Source organism: Apodemus sylvaticus, chromosome 7 (assembly GCF_947179515.1).
Source record: "Apodemus sylvaticus chromosome 7, mApoSyl1.1, whole genome shotgun sequence".
Lineage (NCBI taxonomy): Eukaryota > Metazoa > Chordata > Mammalia > Rodentia > Muridae > Apodemus > Apodemus sylvaticus.
Window position 1 is genome coordinate 92,710,238 of NC_067478.1, and position 15,944 is coordinate 92,726,181.

The 15,944-nt window shown below is 36.8% G+C and overlaps 1 pseudogene; it reads left to right on the plus strand.

Moving 5' to 3' along the window:
• The first annotated feature begins 7,881 nt into the window (after positions 1-7,881).
• Positions 7,882-8,817, plus strand: LOC127690063 (olfactory receptor 145-like; annotated as a pseudogene).
• Positions 8,818-15,944: the final 7,127 nt, after the last annotated feature.

The following is a 15,944-nucleotide window of genomic DNA, read 5'->3' on the forward strand; positions in this document are numbered from 1 at the left end:
CAAACTTTTATGCCCAACAATTTGAGGATTACTGCCTCTGTTAACACTTACAAAGGTCACCATCAATAAATAAATATAGTACAGCTTTTTTTGAAGAACTTCTTACTTGTGAAATTATCCAGAATGGATATTATTCACATATGATTTTTCTCAATATAGTCTTTCTTTTCCAGTTTTGAATGTAGATACAAGTTAAGGTATGATAACTAAAACCTGCTGTTCTTTTGATTGAAAATGGAAGCATACAATATTTTTAATTCTTTAAATTTGCTGAACATTAGCTTCTGGATTTTTTTATTTTATTAGATATATTCTTTATTTACATTTCAAACATTGTCTCCTTTCCTGGTTTGCAGCCCCCAAATCCCCTAACCCATCCTGCCTCCCCCCTGCTCACCAATCCACCTACTCCCAATTCCCTGTCTTTGCATTCCCCTATACAGGGAAATCTATCCTTCTCAGGACCAAAGGCCTCTCCTTCCTCTGATGTCCAAGAGGACAACACTCTGCTGCATATGCATCTGCCACCATGGGTTCCTCCATGGGTTCTCTTTGGTTGGTGGTTTAGTCCCTTGGAGCTCCTGGGTACTGGGTGGTTCAAATTGTTGTTCTTCCTGTGGTGTTGCAGACCTCTTCAGCTCCTTGGGTCCTTTCTCTAGCTCCTCCATTGGGGACACCCTGCTCAGTTCAATAGTTGGCTAAAAGTATACACCTTTGTACTTCTCATTCACTGGCAGATCCTCCCAGCTGACAGCTATATCAGGATCCTGTCATCAAGCACTTGTTGGCATCCACAATTGTGTCTGGGTTTTATAACTGCATATGGAATGGATCCCTAGGAGGGGCAGTCTCTGGATGGTCTTTTCTTTGTTCTCTGCCCCATACTTTATCTCCATATATCCTACGATGGATATTTTATTCCCCCTTCTATGAAGGACCAAAGTATCCATACTTTGTTCTTCCTTCTTCTTGAGATTGATTTGGTCTGTGAATTGTATCTTGGGTATTTTGAGCTTTTGGGCTAACATCGACTTATCAGTGAGTAAATACAGTGTGTGTTCTTGGGTTACCGCAATCAGAACCATATTTTCTAGTTCCACCCATTTCCTTAAGAATTTCATGAATTCATTGATCTTTATAGCTGAATAGTATTCAATTGTGTAAATGAACCACATTTTCAGTATCCATTCCTCTATTGAGGGATCTCTGGGTTTCTTTCAGCTTCTGGGTATTATAAAAAAAGCTGTTATGAACATAGTGGAGCATGAGTCCTTATTACATGCTGGAGAATCCTCTGGGTATATTTCCAGGAGTGGTTTACCAGAGACCTCCAGTAGTATTATGCCCAATTTAATGAGGAACCACCAAATTGATTTCCAGAGTGGTTGTACCAGTTTTCAAATGCCACCAGCAGTGTAAAAGTGTTCCTCTTTCTCACCTTCCTCGCCACAGCCATTCAATATTCCTCAGGTGAAAAAACTTTGTTTAGCTCTGTACCCCATTTTTAATATCGTTATTTGGTTCTCTGGAGTCTAACATCTCAAGTTCTTCATATGTATTGCATATTAGCTCTCTGTCAGATGTAGAGTTGGTAAAAATCTTTCCCCAGATTGTTGTTTGCCATTTTGTTTTATTGAGAGTATCCTTTGCCTTTCAGAAGCTTTGTAATTTTATGAGGTCCCAATTGTCAATTCTTGATCTTAGAGCAATGGTGTTCTGTTCAGGAAAAATTTCCCTGTGCCCATATGCTTGAGTCTGTTACCCACTTTCTTTTCTATTAGTTTCAGTGTATCTGGTATATGTGGAGGTCCTTGATCCACTTGTACTTGAACTTTGTACAAGGAGATAAGAATGGATCAATTTGCATTCTTCTGCAAGCTAATCACCAGTTGAACCAGCACCATTTGTTGAAAAGGCTATCTTTTTTTCCACTGAAAGATTTTAGCTTCTTTTCAAGTGACCATAGATGCGTGGATTCTTTTCTGGGTCTTCAATTCTATTCCATTGATCTACATGCCTGCCACTGTATCAATACTATGTAGTTTTCAGCACTATTGCTCTGTAGTACTGCTTGAGGTCTTGGATGTTGATTCCCCCAGAAATTCTCTTATTGCTGAGAAAAGTTTCAGCTATCCTGGGTTTTTTGTTATTCCAGATGAATTTGAGAATTGCTTTTTACAACTCTGTGAAGAATTGAGTTGGAATTTTGATGGAGATTTCATTTAATCTGTGGGTTGCTTTTGGCAAGATGGCCATTTTTACTATATTAATCCTGCCAATCTACAAGCATGGGAGATCTTTCCATCTTCTGAGGTTTTCAGTTTCTTTTTTCAGAGACTTGACCTCCTTATCATACAGATCTTTCACTTTTTGGTTAGAATCATACCAAGATATTTTATACTGTTTGTGACTATTGTGAAGGCTGTCATTTCCCTAATTTCTTTCTAAGTCTGTTTATTTATCCTTTGAATATAGGAAGGCTACTGATGTGTTTGAGTTAATTTTATATTCAGTAACTTTGCTGAAGTTGTTTATTAGCTGGTAAAATTTTGGTGGTTGCTTAAGTATACTATCATATTTTCTGCAAATAGTGATAATTTGACTTATTCCTTTACAATTTGTATTCTTCTGACCTCCTTTTGTTGTCTAAATGCTCTAGCTAGAACTTCAAGTCCTATATTGAATAGATATGGAGAGAAATGACAGCCTTGTCTAGTCACTGATTTTAGTGGGATTGCTTCAAATTTCTTTCCATTTAATTTTATGTTGGCTACTGGTTTTCGGTATATTGCTTTTATTATGTTTATGTATGGGCCTTGAATTCCTGAATTTTGTCAAATGCTTTTTCAGCATCTAATGAAATAACCATGTCATTTTTATCTTTGAGTTGTTTATGTAGTAGATTACATTGATGAATTTCCATATATTGAACCATCCCTGCATCCCTGGTATGAAGCCTACTTGATCATGTTGAATGATAATTTGAATGTTTTCTTGGATTCTGTTGACAAGAGTAGTTTTACATCAATATTCATAAGGGATATTAGTCTGAAGTTCTCTTTCTTTGTTGGATCTTTTTATACTTTTGGTAGCAATGTAATGGTGCCTTCATAGAATGAGTTTGGTAGTGTTATTTCTCTTTGTATTATGTGAAATAATTTGAAGAGTATTGATAGATCTTCTTTGATATTCTTATAGAATTCTGCACTAAAACAAACCTGTGCTTTTTTGTGGTTTTGAGATTTTCAATAAATGCTTCTATTTCTTCAGTGGTTATGGGACTGTTTAGATAGTCTATCTGATCCTGATTTAAATTTGGTGTTAGTTATCTGTCTAGAAAATTGTCCATTTCATCCAGATTTTCCAGTTGTGTTCAGTATAGGCTTTTTTTTTTATTCGATATATTTTTTATTTACATTTCAAATGATTTCCCCTTTTCTAGCCCCCCACTCCCCGAAAGTCCCATAAGCCCCCTTCTCTCCCCCTGTCCCCCACCCACCCCTTCCCACTTCCCCGTTCTGGTTTTGCTGAATACTGCTTCACTGAATCTTTCCAGAACCAGGGGCCACTCTTCCTTTCTTCTTGTACCTCATTTGATGTGTGGATTATGTTTTTGGTATTCCAGTGTTCTAGGTTAATATCCACTTATTAGTGAGTACATACCATGATTCACCTTTTGAGTCTGGGTTACCTCACTTAGTATGATGTTCTCTAGCTCCATCCATTTGCCTAAGAATTTCATGAATTCATTGTTTCTAATGGCTGAATAGTACTCCATTGTGTAGATATACCACATTTTTTGCATCCACTCTTCTGTTGAGGGATACCTGGGTTCTTTGCAGCATCTGGCAATTATAAATAGGGCTGCTATGAACATAGTAGAGCATGTATCCTTATTACATGGTGGGGAATCCTCTGGGTATATGCCCAGGAGTGGTATAGCAGGATCTTCTGGAAGTGAGGTGCCCAGTTTTCTGAGGAACCGCTAGACTGATTTCCAGAGTGGTTGTACCAATTTGCAACCCCACCAGCAGTGGAGGAGTGTTCCTCTTTCTCCACACCCTCTCCAACACCTGCTGTCTCCTGAATTTTTAATCTTAGCTATTCTGACTGGTGTAAGGTAAAATCTCAGGGTTGTTTTGATTTGCATTTCCCTAATGACTAATGAAGTTGAGCATTTTTTAAGATGCTTCTCCACCATCCGAAGTTCTTCAGGTGAGAATTCTTTGTTTAACTCTGTACCCCATTTTTAATAGGGTTGTTCGGTTTTCTGGAGTCTAACTTCTTGAGTTCTTTATATATATTGGATATTAGCCCTCTATCTGATGTACGATTGGTGAAGATCTTTTCCCAATTTGTTGGTTGCCGATTTGTCCTCTTGATGGTGTCCTTTGCCGTACAGAAACTTTGTAATTTTATGAGGTCCCATTTGTCAATTCTTGCTCTTAGAGCATACGCTATTGGTGTTCTGTTCAGAAACTTTCTCCCTGTACCGATGTCCTCAAGGGTCTTCCCCAGTTTCTTTTCTATTAGTTTCAGAGTGTCTGGCTTTATGTGGAGGTCCTTGATCCATTTGGATTTGAGCTTAGTACAAGGAGACAAGGATGGATCAATTCACATTCTTCTGCATGCTGACCTCCAGTTGAACCAGCACCATTTGTTGAAAAGGCTATCTTTTTTCCATTGGATGTTTTCAGCCTCTTTGTCGAGGATCAAGTGGCCATAGGTGTGTGGGTTCATTTCTGGATCTTCAATCCTGTTCCATTGATCCTCCTGCCTGTCACTGTACCAATACCATGCAGTTTTTAACACTACTGCTCTTTAGTATTGCTTGAGGTCAGGGATACTGATTCCCCCAGAATTTCTTTTGTACCTGAGAATAGTTTTAGCTATCCTGGGTTTTTTGTTGTTCCAGATGAATTTGATAATTGCTCTTTCTAACTCTGTGAAGAATTGAGTTGGGATTTTGATGGGTATTGCATTGAATCTGTATATTGCTTTTGGCAAAATGGCCATTTTAACTATATTGATTCTACCGATCCATGAGCATGGGAGGTTTTCCCATTTTTTGAGGTCTTCTTCCATTTCCTTCTTCAGAGTCTTGAAGATCTTGTCATATAGATCTTTCACATGTTTGGTAAGAGTCACCCCAAGATACTTTATACTGTTTGTGGCTATTGTGAAGGGGGTCATTTCCCTAATTTCTTTCTCAGCCTGCTTATCCTTTGAGTATAGGAAGGCCACTGATTTGCTTGAGTTGATTTTATAACCTGCCACTTTGCTGAAGGTGTTTATCAGCTTTAGGAGTTCTCTAGTGGAGTTTTTTGGGTCACTTAGGAAGACTATCATGTCATCTGCAAATAATGATAATTTGACTTCTTCTTTCCAATTTGTATCCCTTTGACCTCCTTATGTTGTCGAATTGCCCGAGCTAGTACCTCAAGTACAATATTGAAAAGATAAGGAGTAGTAGGATCTGATAATTTTTTTAATTTTCCCAGTTCCTGTTTTCATAACTCTCTTTCATTTCTAATTTTGTTCATTTGTATACTGTCTCTGTTCCCTCTGCTTAGTCTTGCTAAGCATTTATCTAGCTTGTTGATTTTCTAAAAGAACCAGCTCCTGTTTGTGTTGATTCTTTCTTTAGTTCTTTTTGTTTCTACTCTGTTGATTTCAGCCTTGTATTTGATGATTTCCTACTGTCTACTCCTCTTGGCTTTATTTGCTTCCTTTTGTTGTAGAGCTTTTAGGTATGCTGTTAAACTGCTAGTATATGCACTCTCCAGTTTCTTTTTGGAGGCACTCAGAGCTATGAGTTTTTGTCTTAACACTGCTTTCATTGTGTCCCAAAAGTTTATATATGTTGTACCTTCATTTTCATTAAATTCCAAAAAGTCTTTAATTTCTTTACTTATTTTTTTCTTGATCAAGTTATCACTGGGTAGAGCATTGTTCAGCATCCATGTGAATGTAGGTTTTCTGTTGTTTCTATTGCTATTGAAGACCAGCCTTAATCCACACTGATCTGATAGGAGGCATGGTATTATTTCAACCTTCTCCTGTCTTTTGAGGTCTGTTTTGTGACCAATTATATGGCCAATTTTGGAGAAAGTAACATGAGAGTCTGAGAAGAAAGTATATTCTTTTGATTTAGGATGAAATGTTCTATAAATATCTGCTAAATCCATTTGGTCCATAACCTCTGCTGGTTTTACTCTGTCTCTGTTTAGTTTGTGTTTCCCGGATCTGTCCATTGATGCAAGCAGAGTGTTGAACTCACCCAAAATTATTGTGTGAAGTTCAGTGTGTGCTTTGTGCTCTACTAAAGTTTCTATTATTAATGTGGTTTCCCTTGCATTTAGAGCACAGATGTTCAGAATTGAGAGTACTTCTTGGTAGATTTTTCCTTTGATGAGTATGAAGTGTCCTTCCGTGTCTTTTTTGGATGAATTTAGGTCGAAGGTCAATTTTATCAGATATTTGAATGGCTACCCCATCTTGTTTCCTGCGATAATTTGCTAAGAAAATTGTCTTCTTGCCTTTTACTCTGAAGTAATGATTGTCTTTGACACTGAGGTGAATTTCCTGTATGCAGCAAAATCCTGGGCCCTGTTTATGTATCTAATTTGTTAGTCTGTGTCTTTTTATTGGGGAATTGAGTCCATGAATGTTAAGAGATATTAAGGAGTAGTGATTGTTGCTTTCTGTATTTTTTGTTCGTTTTTGATGCTGTTTTTATGTTTCTGTGGTTATCTTCTTTTGGATTTGTTGAAAGGAGATTATTTTGTTGCTTTTACTAGGGTGTTTTTTCCCTCCTTGTGTTGGTGTTTTCCATTATCCTTTGCAGTGCTGTATTTGTGGAAAGAAAAGTAAAGATCTCACCTCCATACTCAGAAATGGAGTCACTGCTGTGACATCACTCTTTTCTGGGGGCTATGCAAAGAAGTCTGTGGTTCCACCACTCGTTTCAAGACTTAACTGTGTATCACATTTGAATAATTTAGTTATTTAGTTTTCAAAGCTTCACTTCCAATATCTTAGACCACAGGCATTAATCAGCTACTTATTTTTCATGAATGTAACTGTTTTTATTATACATATTAGAAGGATAATACAGTGTTTCCATTTAGTGTCTTAGATATTATGCTTGTGAAGTGGCTTCATAGTGAACTTCAAAGATTTCTCATGTGTCCTTTTCTTCTCAAGTTGTTCAATTATAAGAATAAAATGAAATTCACACAATAATATCCTGAAAAAGACAGCATGGGATGCTATGAGTTTTAGGAGATACAAGTAATACAGTGTCACAGTCAGTAAGTTCGTTATTGAGGGACAGCTCTCAAATCTTTATATATTAATAAGTTTTAATACAACAATCTTGTGTTCCTAATCATTCAGAGAATGTGGCTAAATTTAAATCATATTTAGGTTTGAAGCAATGATGTCAGTCCTGAAGCTATCACAGTAGTATCTAGATAACATTGGCTTCAGGTTGCAACAGGTTCTTTAAGTGTCAGGCCAGGACTGAAACATTGACAGAATGCTGAGATGAGGGATGGAAGTCATCCTGCTTGTCCTGCTTTGTTTGTCCTGTTTCTTCTTATTTGATAACTGAGCAGACATATTAACAAGTGACAGCAATGGTTGTGGTGCTTTAGGTTGTTGATGAATGACTTCACTCTGTTTATCCTAAAAGTACTACTTTGGGAAAATATCACTCTATATCATTATAGCAGGAATGGCAATTTCTGTGACCTCAAAAATACTCATAGGCACTTCTACAATTTACTTCACAAGTGTGAGAGAAGCTATGACAGCTATTTCATGTGGTCTAACTACGGCACAATTATTTTCTATACTCACAGATTATCTTGAAGAAGAATGGGCCTGGAAAATGGTACTGTGGTTACTGAATTTATTCTACTGGGGTTAACAAATATTCCTGATCTCCAGTTACCCATATTTCTACTCTTTCTGCTAATACACACAACAACAGCACTGGGAAATTTGGCTTTGATCACTTTAATTGCACTGAATTCTCACCTACACACCCCCATGTACTTTTTCCTTTTAAACTTGTCCTGCATTGACCTTTGTTATTCATCTGTAATTACACCAAAAATGCTAATAAACTTCTTAGTAAGGAAGAACATTATCTCCTACATGGGATGTATGACCCAACTTTACTTCTTTTGTTTTTTTGCAATTTGTGAATGTTGTGTCCTGACATCAATGGCCTATGATCGCTATGTGGCTATATGCAATCCACTCTTGTAAAACATGGCTATGTCTCCCAGGGTGTGTTTCTATCTTATGCTTGGTTCATACATAATGGGATTTTCTGGTGCCATGATCCACACTGGATGCATTCTGAGACTGATATTCTGTGACAGGAACATCATCAATCACTATTTCTGTGATCTTTTCCCTTTGCTGCAGTTTTCCTGTACCAGCACTTATGCCAATGAAATAGAGATTCTAATTGTAGGCGGTAAAGATATCATTGTGCCTAGTGTTATCATCTTTACTTCTTACGGTTTCATTCTCTCTAATATCCTTCAAATGAGATCCACTGCAGGAATGTCCAAAGCCTTTAGCACCTGCAGCTCGCATATACTTGCTGTTTCTTTATTCTTTGGATCATGTGCCTTTATGTATCTCCAACCCTCCACACCTGGGTCTCTGGATCAGGGAAAAATCTCTTCTGTGTTTTATACTATTGTGGTTCCCATGATGAACCCCTTAATATATAGCTTTAGAAACAAGGATGTTAAAATTGTCATGAAAAAAATCTTTAGCAAGAGGAGGTTTTCATAAAAAATTGTTTATCAGTATAGTTATGCTAATGAGAATGTACATTTAAACAACCCCCCCCTTTTAATCTATTATTTAAAATATCTGATCATTGATAGGATATCAGGATATTTTTATTATTCCAGATGTTATTGGTATAAATTTCCTTTAAATTCATACTATTGGCAAAATCTTCTGTCATCATTTTAACTAAGCATAACAGTAAGTCATTAAACCTATTTTTCAATGTTTTTCTAGGATGTATCCTAAAGGTATATAATGAACTGCCAATGTTTATACAAAGTAAAGGCACATGTATCCTGAGGCAAAATGGTGGGTCTCATAAATTTATGTAAGGAACTATAAACCAGTTTGTCTTTTATTCTTTCTTGGGCAATATTATTTACATTGGAAATACCAGACTTTCATGATTTAGATGTTTTTATTAACTGGCTAGTTAAAACAACCTATAAGTATGCATTTAACCTTCCTATGTTAGTCAGTTTTGTTATATTCATTTCACAAATAATAACCCAAGATTTTATGGGGAATACACACACACACACACACACACACACACACACACACACACACACACACACATTATAGGGTTATAGGGATTATATGTGTGGCAGCCTGGTAGAAAGGTAGACTGGTCCTCATTTGAGCTAATGCTAGAAGCTCCAGAGAGCCTGACAGGATGGTTGGAACTTCTCCTGCTCCTGAGCACCAGGCCCCACTCCCTAGGTGTAGCCCCTTATAAATTTGTGGCCATCTGCCATTTAAAAGCAATGCCACAAGAAACTTCCACATGACGATGAGGAAAAGGATGTGACCTGTGGTCAGGTAAGCTCAAGACAGAAACTGCCATTCTAATATGGTACCTGTTGACCTGGAAGACTTAGCCAATAAACTTTCTTTCCCAGACATTACTCCTTGCAAAAGTATGTAATCTCAAGCTCACCCTCAGAACTTGAGTTATATATATATATATATATATATATATATATATATATATATATATATCCACATTCCACCATAGCAGTAAATAATTTGGGATGACAGACTGTCTCTTTTCACCAGAATCTACTGTGGAGAGCCATAGAGAAGGCCTTTGTGCACAGAACATCTGTCTAATCTCCCCTAAAAGTCCTCTGCATTCCCAGCCACAATTGCCACCAAGTCAAGCCTGCTGCTGCCTCAAGCCAAGAACTCTCCCTGTGGGACAAGCTGGAACCCACCTTCTACCCGGCACTGGACCCAGGTTCTGTTCTCAGCTCTTCCATCACTTCCCGCAGAGTCTGGGTGTCCAAGAGCCAGAGAACTACACAGCCCCAGCATCTTTGCAGGACCAGGAACCCTTAAGCCAGCTCAGGCTGTCCTGCACCTCAGATTGCACTTCTCCACCACTTAGTGGTATCCTGGGCAGGCCTATGGCTCACACCCAGCTGGCAAGGGCATGGGGAAAACACAGTCAAACTGGCCATATCCTGTCTTGCCAAGGAGTTGAGCCCTGTAGTAGACTGGTCAGGGGACACACAACCCAACAATTATCCTTCCTTTTCACTTTTCATAAAGCTTTAGTAGAATTTTTTATCCTTGAATACTATAGTCTAACAGACAGGTAGAGAATGATTGAAATTTGGACACATTTTTATTCTTCAATCAGAAGGAGGACAATACAAAGAGTTAAATTAATGTATTGTAGTTGAAACTAAATTGATGGCTTCCTAGCCCAATTCCAGAAATTGTTATTGTGTACTGTACTGTAGTAATTTTGAATGTATCTTTAGCTATACTCTTTGTTTAATTTGATTCCCTAGTTATCTAATGATCATTTATGTAGTGATACTCTCCTGTTTTTATGTATTTAGTATCTATCTTCCTAACAATTTCTATATCTACATTTCCTGCTGCAGCACATATGTGACATTTTTATCACAGCTTTGTTGTTGCCTATTACACAATTTTCTTGTTTATTCACATTAGAAATTAGATGAGATGGTATATCAATATAATTTGGATTTCTATTTGGATGGCTACAGGTGTTGAATTGCATGTGGTTTAGCTTTTTCTATTTACTTTTGGAAGAAATATTCAGTTCTTGTGAACATTTAATGATCAACTTTTGTCTTGTCATTAATGTTTGAGTTTGAATTCCTTTCCAGTTACTGATAAAGGATGATTGAAGGACAACTTGGCAAACACATCTCTCTGTTTTTTTTTTTTTTTTTCATGTTTCACTTTCTGTGGAGGAAAAGTTTTGATGGAATACTTTTCATTAGTTTGGCTAATTAGTTTTATTATTAATAAATAAAAAAGAGACCTTGAATTTGAAAGAAAGCAGGGAGCAGTATTTATAAGGGTTTAGAAAGTGTTAATGTGTCACTAATGTTATTATATTATAATCCAAAAAAGATTATAGCTTGGATTAAATAAACACCAGTAAACATAACACATCTACAATAAAAAATTGATTACAAAAATGTAGCATTATATGTATAAAATGTATGTATATATTTATATATATACTCATGTGTTTAAATAATCTGCTTGAACATTTTAATGCATAGAAAAATGTACATTTACATGATGAAATACTACTCAGCTATTAAAAACAATGATTTCATGAAATTCTTAGGCAAATGGATGGAAATAGAAAATATCATCATGAAGGAGGTAACTCAATCACAAAAGAACACACATGGTATGGACTCACTGATAAGTAGATATTAATCCAGAAGCTCAGAACACCCAAGATACATTTCACAGACCACATGAAGCTCAAGAAGAAAGAGAAAGTGTGAATTCTTTGGTCCTTCATAGAAGGAAAACGAAGTACTCATGGGAGGAGATACAGAGACAAAATGTGGAGCAGAGACTGAAGGAAAGACCATCCAGAGACTGCCCAAACTGGGGGTCCATCCCATATACACTTACCAAACCCAGACACTACTGTGGATGCCAACAAGTGCTTGCTGACAGGAGCCTGAAATAGCTGTCTTCTGAGAGGATCTGTCAGTGCCTGACAAATACAAAATTGGATGTTCACAGCCAACTTTTGGACTGAAAATGAAGGAGTCAAAGAAAGGACCCAAGGAGCTGAATCAGGTTGCATTCCCATAGAAGGAACAATAATATAAACCATCCAGTATCGCCAGAGCTCCCAGGGACTAACCACCAGCCAGACTATGGATATAGGGACACATGGCTAAAGCAGAGGATGGTCTTGTTGGTCATCGATAGGAACAGAGGCTCTTGGTCTGTGAAGGCTTGATGCCCCAGTGTAGTGGAATGCTAGGAACAGAAAACAGGAGTGGGTGGGTTGCTGAGCAGAGGGAGGGGAGAGGGAATAGGGGGTTTTTGGGGAAGAAATTGCAAGAGGGGGGTAAATTTGAAATGTAAATAAAGAAAATATGTAATAAAAATAATGAAGCATTTTATATATATGTACATATACATGTATATGCATGGATTTATATAATCCACATAAACTTTTTAATATGTATCAACATGTATATTATATATATAACATATATAAACATATATGTTTAAAAATAAAGAAATTGATTTTTAAAAGACTTACATGGAATTTAATTTACTCTGCGTATTTCTTGTAGGTTTTTCTTCATGTTTGCCCATTATCTTCAAACGTTCAAGTGTTTCATAAAGATCTATCATAAGTTTCATATTACACAATGAGAAATGCACTTCTCTTCATTTACATGTGAATATCTACCTTAGTGTATTTTTTTATATTAGTGTTGTTTTTTTATGTTTCCTAAATGTAGATGCAAGACATAGTGTACTCTACATTGTTTCTACCTAGGTATCCTAAAGTAACTTAAACTACTGATCCTTTCGTCTCAATCTCCCAAGTGAGGAGATTACAAGAATATGTTTGTTATCTCACCTATCTCTAGCAATACTTTAGAGACATTGTCTTTGCTCTCACATATGTTTATGAGGACTTTTGCATTAGAAATCTGTAGTGCTGAGATTCTATTTGTATGTCCTTTATCATATTCTACTGATCTGTTTGTGTGTTTCTGTGTTAGCACTGTCTCATCTCAAAAACTATGCTTCTATAGCATAGTATGATAATAGGTATCACCATGCCAATTACAATGCTCTTCTTTTTAATTTTCTTTTCAATTTTTGCACTCTGGTTCGAGTGATTTTGTCATTTTTTTTTACTTTTTTGAAGAACAGTCCTTAATTTTGTTGTCTATAGCATTGAACCAGTAGACTTTTTGATACTGTCCAATTTGTTATATTTAATGTTTGCTAGCTGACTACATGGGAGGTCTTTCCATTTTCTTGAGTGTAAATCATTGGGTTTCAATGTTATGCAGTTTTTTTCTTTAGATGATTTGTATGCACCTCTTTGCTCAACTCCTCTATTTTCTTCTATTACAGGATATTGAAATAGCATTGTTTTCCTGCTTTATTTCATAGTGGCTTCAGCATTGGGCCATATAACTGCTACTTTAATGAAAGTATGTATCAAAGCTAGGAGAGTATCTCATGGATTATAAAGAGAGGATCATAACATCTCTTAATAAAAACACATTTTTAAGCTGTGACTCTCCAAGTTTTCTCTTACATTTCTTTCTCTTGTTGTACTTACAGAACAGATTCTAATTACTATATTAAATGAAAGTTGGGAGTGGACATCTGGATCCTACTTTCTTTTTTTTTTTCTTTTCTATATTCTTTATTTACATTCTAAAAGCTTTCCCCTTTCCCAATCCCCTCCCCCATATGTCCCATAAATCCTCTTTTCTCCATCCATTCTCCTATATTTCTCCTTCCCTTTTCTCTGTCCTGGTACTCCCCTACAATGCCGGATCAAGCCTTTCCAGGAATAGGGCCCTCTTCTTTCTTCTTCATGGGAATCATTTGATATGCTAATTGTATCTTCAGTATTCAGAGCTTCAGGGCTAATTAATATCCACTTATCAATGATTGCATTCCATGTGTATTCTTTTTTGATTGTGTTACCACGCTTAGGATGACATTTTCCAGTTCCATCCATTTGCCTAAGAATTTCATAAATTCATTGTTTTTAATTGCTGAATAGTACCCCATTGTGTATATATACCACATTTTCTGTATCCATTCCTCCATTGAGGGATATCCGGGTTCTTTCCCTCTTCTGACTATTATAAATAAGGCTGCTATGAACACAGTGGAGCATGTGTCCTTATTGCATGCTGGGGAATATTCTGGGTATATGCCCAGGAGTGGTATAACAGGGTCCTCAGGAAGTGTCATGCACAGTTTTCTTAGGAACCTCCATACTGATTTTCATAGTGGTTGTACCATCTTACAATCCCACCAGCAGTGAAGGAGTGTTCCTCTTTCTCCACATCTTCTCCACTACCTGCTATCTCCTGACTTTTTAACCTTAGCCATTCTGACTGGTGTGAGGTGAAATCTCAGAGTTGTTTTGATTTGCATTTCCCTAATGGCTAATGATGTTAAGCATTTCTTAGGGTGCTTCTCGGCCATCCGAATTTCTTCAGGTGAAAATTATTTGTTTAGGTCTGTACCCCATTTTTAATAGGGTTATTTGGCTCCCTGGGGTCTAACTTCTTGAGTTATTTGTATATATAGGATATTAGCCCACTATCGATGTAGGGTGGTGAAGATCTTTTCCCAATTTCTTGGTTGCCGTTTTGTCCTTTTGACAGTGTCCTTTGCCTTACAGAAACATTGTAATTTTATGAGATCCCATTTGTCAATTCTTGATTTTAGAGCATAAGCTATTGGTGTTCTGTTCAGGAACTTTCCCCCTGTGCCTATGTCCTCAAGGGTTTTCCCCAGTTTCTTTTCTATTAGTTTCAGTGTGTCTGGTTTTATGTGGAGGTCCTTGATCCACTTGGAGTTGAGCTTAGTACAAGGAGATAAGAATGGATCAATTTGCATTCTCCTGCAGGCTGACCTCCAGTTGAAACAGCACCATTTGTTGAAAAGGCTATCTTTTTTTCCACTGAATGTTTTCTGCTCTTTTGTCGAAGATCGAGTGACCGTAGGTGTGTGGATTAATTTCTGGGTCTTCAATTCTATTCCATTGGTCCACTTGCCTGTCCCTGTGCCAATACCATGCAGTTTTAAACACTATTACTCTGTAGTATAGCTTGAGGTCTAGGACACTAATTCCCCCAGAAGTTCTTTTACTATTGAGAATTGTTTTAGGTATCCTGGGTATTTTGTTATTCCAGATGAATTTGAGGATTGCTTTTTCTAACACTGTGAAGAACTGAGTTGGGATTTTGATGGGGATTGCATTGAATCTGTATATTGCTTTTGGCAAAATAGCCATTTTAACTATATTAATCCTGCCAATCCACGAGCATGGCAGATTTTTCCATTTTCTGAGGTCTTCTTGGATTTCCTTCTTCAGAGAACTGAAGTTCTTGTCATACATATCTTTAAGTTGTTTGGTTAGAGTCACACCAAGATACTTTATATTGTTTGTGGCTATTGTGAAGGGTGTCATTTCCCTAACTTCTTTCTCAGCCTGCTTATCCTTTGAATATAGGAAGGCAACTGATTTGTTTGAGTTGATTTTATAACCTGACATCTTGCTGAAGTTGTTTATCAGCTGTAGGAGTTCTCTGGTGGAGTTTTTGGGTCACTTAAGTATACTAACATGTCATCTGCAAATAGTGGTAATTTTACTTCTTCCTTTCCAATTTGTATCCCTTTGACTTCCTTATGTTGTCTAATTGATCATGCTAAAAGTCTTGGAAAGAACAGGAATTCAAGGCCCATAAATAAACATAGTTAACGCAATATACAGCAAACCGGTAGCCAAGATCAAATTAAATGGAGAGAAACTTGAAGCAATCCCACTAAAATCAGGGACTAGACAAGGCTGCCCTCTCTCTCCATATCTTTTCAGTATAGTACTTGTGGTTCTATCTAGTGTGTCCTATTTTCTTCAGAGGGAATCCTTTCAACTTTTACTGTATTTAGTGTGCTAATGGTTAAGTCGTAAATATCCTTTATTATTTTGAGTTGTGAGAATAATATTTTTCTGTCATTCATATATTTTATTTTAAGTATCTTTGAGAGTTTATTAAAATATTTTTGGACCTGCTGAAATCATGATGTGAATTTGGCCTTATATTTTTTGATGCTAT